The 4884-nt window shown below is 48.4% G+C and overlaps 2 long non-coding RNA genes across 2 annotated transcripts; both read right to left on the bottom strand.

Annotated features, from left to right (window-relative positions):
• Positions 1–280: 280 nt before the first annotated feature.
• Positions 281–786, bottom strand: LOC121022228 (uncharacterized). The gene is made up of 2 exons (XR_005786863.1): positions 572–786; positions 281–339 (listed from the first exon to the last, which is right to left on the bottom strand). It is a non-coding gene; the product is annotated as an uncharacterized LOC121022228 (long non-coding RNA).
• Positions 787–1138: 352 nt separating this feature from the next.
• LOC121022227 (uncharacterized) lies at positions 1139–3541 on the bottom strand. The gene is made up of 3 exons (XR_005786862.1): positions 3204–3541; positions 2946–3053; positions 1139–1910 (listed from the first exon to the last, which is right to left on the bottom strand). It is a non-coding gene; the product is annotated as an uncharacterized LOC121022227 (long non-coding RNA).
• Between the last annotated feature and the right edge of the window lie 1343 nt (positions 3542–4884).

Here is a 4884-nt window from a genome sequence, read left to right as displayed (position 1 = left end):
AGTCTTTTGTTCAAAGAGCTATTTGAATCCCCTGGCACCATGCCTGGCATGCAGACATGCTTAGTCCCATCCACTTCCTTGCTTATTCCTTCAAGAGTTTCCTAATCGAAAATAGGGCTAGCAGATCTAAGTGGGTCACAAAGACACCTTTTAACTGTTGACACATACAAACATTACAGTAAAAATTAGACTGGAGATACTAGGCATTGATTTCAACCCTTATCACCGGTAATTTACTCTTTCTTTTAAACAAAAGTCCCAGCATTTTGTTTCCGCCTGCTGTGGCCCAAGAACACATCTTTATTCAGAAGGTATAAAGTCCAGAGAACATACGAATATCTGAAGAAAAAAAAAACCACAACATCGTAATCACTAATTCATAAAAGAAGGAAAAAAAACCTTTCAGCTAAGCGTGATACTTTTGTGCGCTATGTTCAGAGTGAGCACAGGACAGGGCAGTTTCCCAGCTGAAGCCACTGTTCTCCTTCCTGTCGTCACCTTTAGGCCCTTATGACCAAAGAGTGCCAACAGTGGCTTGACACTGCATGTGTCTCCTTGCCAAGTGTCTCACCTGCACTGTCTAAAAGAATCCTTGGATGAGCTTCCCCCACTGGGGATGGGCCCAAGTTGTGCCCTCTATTTCAGAGGGTCCTCGGAGAGGGTGCAGGCTCCTTCCATAGGCTCTTGCATCCAGGGGACCTCATCTCTGAGGAACAGAAGAGCTACAGTCCAGAAAGCAGAATGCTGTAAGGGAGAGAACAACCCAGGGGGAAAAGCTAGTTAGGGAAATGATTGGCAGTGAAGAAACTCCACGTGGGACTTGGGAGCAGAAGCCTCAGAAAGTGGGCTCAGCCCTCAAGTGGCTTTTGATTCCTGCCTCCTTCCAAGGTATCAGCTTGCCCTCTGAACTCAGAGCTTTGTTTTCCTCAAATGCCTCCTTTCTTTCCACTCCTTATCCCCCAAATGCATAAAGTTGGCCTTTTCCCTTCCAAAGAAAACTCCAATCATCTCTTGTGAGCTCCATCACCCACTTTCTTGAAATATACCTGGAAAGTACCGGAAATGAACTGGAGGCCTCCCAAAACAGGGATCGGCTCTGAAAGCCCTAACACAGGCCACTGTTCCCTCAAGGCTCTCGCCGGAGCGATGGATCCACTGATGGGCTTCCAAGGCATACCTGCGCTTAAAGCCTTTCCCACATTGTGGGCAGGAGAAGGGCGGGCTATCAGAGTGAATGTGCCGGTGACTGAGAAGGAGAAAGATATAGGTAAAGCAGAGGCCACAGTCCACACAGTGTGTGCGCCTGTATGTGTGCACCTGAGGATGGCCAGCCAGCAGGGAGGCGTAGGCAAAACAGAGGCTGCAGCTGGGACAGCTGTCAGGGCTTCTCCCCACTGTGCTTGCGCTGGTGGATGGCTAACAGGTAGGGGTAAGTGAAGTGACTTTTGCAGTCTTGGGGGGGGGGGGGGTTTCTCCCAGGTGTGAGAGCCCACCTGTGGATGGCCAGGGAACCCCTCTGGTGGAAACGTTGCCCACAGTCAGGGCAAGAGTGGGGCTTTTCACCTGTGTGGAAGAGTTGATGCTGGAGCAGATGCTTGCACTGGGAGAGACGAGCCTGGCATTGGTCACACCGGAAGGGCCGCTCCCCAGGTTGGCCAGGAGGGAGGGGTAGCTGAAGTTGTGGCCACAGTTTGGGCAAGCGTAGGCTGATTTGTGGGTTGTACTGTCCTTGAACCAAGGCTAGATTGGGCTCTGCCCAGAGTCCAGTAGAGCTCTGGGCAGGTGGCTTTGTGACTGGGGCCAGGTGGCCTGCTGGATGGTAACCACTCCTTGAGAGACATTTCCTCATGCGCCGTCTCTCTGTTTTGGACTCTTGTTCAGTTCTTTTTCCTCACTGTCATCCCCGGATCCTGAAACAGGATAAAAGATAAAACTTCAAACTTAGCATATTCCATATGGTGGCCTGACCTGGGAAGCAGCATGAATGTCTGAATATACGGCAGTCTGCTGGATTGGGGCTCTTTGAGACGGGGGCCTCATCAAACCCAGAAAGCTAGCCTGGAGTAAAAGCAAATTTCATCATCTGGACGGTGTTAACACATGAAAGCTCTGAAAACTGGAGATAAACAGAGGTGAACCCCTACTCTGTCAGGAATTGAGGGTGGTGATGGTCTCAGCCTTTGTGGAGCTTACAACCCTGAACCTATTTATGACCCCTTTGCAAAACAGCCACTAAATGACCTCCCTTAGGCCATCCCCAGTAAGGGGATGTCATCAAAAAGTCTACACTTGGACTGTACTCCAGGTTCCACAGGAAGACCTGGGAACGAGCATTTATTATGACGTGACGGCAGAGAAAACATGTTTGTTTGTTTGTTTAATGTTTATTTTTGAGAGAGACAGAACATGAGTGAGAGAGGGGCAGAGAGAGAGGGAGATGCAGAATCTGAAGCAGACTTCAGGCTCTGAGCTCTCAGCACACAGCTGAACTCGAGGCTGGAACTCTGAACCAGGAGGTCATGACCTAAGCCAAAGTCCCACACTTAACCGACTGAGCCACCCAAGCACCCCAACATGTTTTATTTTAGAATCTCTGATGAAGGACATTATCCTTGCATTGTGGTCCACATATTAATATCTAAAAGGAACATTTATCTTCATTTTATTACACAAGAAAAATCTAATTAGGTATGTGTTTCTCCTTTCCTTTCGCTGCCCTGACAACTCAAGCACTATTCTGTACTAAACTGGGGTTTTCCAGTACGATTAAGTAGTGCTATTTAGCTCTTCTATGAGCCATTTTGCAGTGAGATTGGAACCTTCGGGAGAGGAGGTTTAGGGATACGCGATGGGGCTTTGGAGGAGGCAGTATGTGCTATGGATTCGAGTTAGGGGACGAGCGTCTAAGAGGTGCCAATACTGGGTTTGAGTGAAGTACCCGTTACCTTTCCCCCCGTCTCTGATGACAGCTGCTGGGGTCTCACCCTCTGGATCCTAGGCCTCCACCTCTCCTTCCACCCAAGAAATAAAAGCGGATTTGGGGCCTAAAAATCCTGCGGAGGGAAAACATTGGGTTCGGCTGAGAACCCGAGAGGGAAGGATGAGGCTGCTTCCTTAGTGCCCCACACTTCCATCCCACTCGAACCTGGGGACATCAGTCCTCCCTTCCCGTCATTCCCCTTAGCTGGACCGCCGGGCCTCACCGAGCGCGCCCAGGCGGCCGTACGTCTCCCACATCACGTCCCGGTACAGGGCGCTCTGCGCTGACCGCCAACACCCCCAGCCCCCCAGAAGAAGTACACGGCCACGTCCGCGAAGTTCACGACCCCAGGGCTGCTTTCTCACGCCCGGCCTCTCCGGGAAGCGTCATGGAAAAACCCTTCAGTGCTACGCCAAGAGAGGCTTCTGGAATATGTGAAAACGCTCGAGGTTTGCTAGCTTTCTTCTGAAAAAGTCCTGAAAGGCCACGGCCGTGCCCTTAACCAACATGGCGCCTCTTCGGCCTCAACCTCCCTTGCTTTTCCGGTCTGCCCTTCCTCACCAAGGGGAAAACCAGGAGGGAGGTTGGACCTGCAGGGCAGCAAATCGTAGATGACGTACGTTGATTAGACTGCGCCGGCGATTAGGGGAAGAAGGAAGGCTGTGATTGGTCTCTCCAGAGCGGCCTATTTGAAAGGCTGAGGAGAAGGAACGACCTGTCTGGAAGGTGGAGCGCGGTGCGAGGCGGTAGGTTCTTTCTCTTTCTTTCTCTCTTCTTAAGTAGGCTTTCTTTTGACCTGGCTTTTCCGGGACAGGACCTGAAAGAGTGTTTTTGACGGTTTGAGGCTACTGCCTTCTACTTACATGAGACCTGTTACGAGCAGGTGCAGATGTCCCGGGCTTGAAGGTGAGTAAAAGCCAAAGGCTGAAAACGAGATGATGGAAGTGAGGGCTGGCCTGCCCCAACCTGCTCTGGGTACCCTGGGCAGGGCTAGCCCGGGCGAGCTGCGGAAACGATTCCTACCAGGTATTTGATTTGGCCCATGCCCCGAGGTCACAGATGTCTTGCCTTTCACAGACGCAGCAGCTGAGGGACAGAAAGCAGGTTCAAAATCATCTGGCTCCCAGGTTCAGCCAAGTGCTTAGCTAAGCACTTACTGTACCCTGTCTCGATCAGAAATTTTGTGTTCGAATTACAGCTCATAAATGAGTAATCAAACTGGAAAATGAATCAAATCACCTCTTAATCTGTTTTTTCAAACTTTTCCAACCAAGTAGTATTCATGGGAGCAGAGAAGGAAAGTTCTACGGATATAACAAAAAGCTGTCCATCCGTACAGTGAAACCACTTTGAAGACATAATCTAGCTATACAATTCATGTGGATATGCATTCTATTTCATAATATAGTCAAATTCAATAGAGTGCATAGTCAAAAGTAAGTTTTGAACATGTTGAACGTTCTTATACTACAGGTGGAGTGTAAATTGGTACAACTTTGGAAAACTGTCCGTATCTACCAAAGCTAAATATTTGCGTGCCTATCTACGACCCAGCAATTCCACTCCTACTCACATAATCAGAAGAAGTGCATACATAGGTTTACTGAACGACACGTACTCAAATGTTCACAGCAACATTAGTTGCAGTAGCCAACAACCGGAAACTATTCACAACAGTAGAAGAATGAATAAATAAATCATTGGAATACTATTCATGGAATATTATTTAGAAATGAGAATGAATAATCTAGAACTACATGCATGATATGGATGAATCTTACAGACATACTGTTGAGCAAAAGAAGCCAGACACAAAATAATATGTAATATGTGATTCAATTTACATAAAGTATAAAAATAGGCAAAACTAATCCAAGCTTTTTGTTTGTAAAGTGCTGATAATG

This window comes from Herpailurus yagouaroundi, unplaced genomic scaffold, assembly GCF_014898765.1.
Source record: "Herpailurus yagouaroundi ecotype Mexico unplaced genomic scaffold, PumYag 379, whole genome shotgun sequence".
Lineage (NCBI taxonomy): Eukaryota > Metazoa > Chordata > Mammalia > Carnivora > Felidae > Herpailurus > Herpailurus yagouaroundi.
The sequence above is the reverse complement of the archived record's forward strand: the minus strand, read 5'-3'. Positions and strand labels throughout refer to the sequence as shown.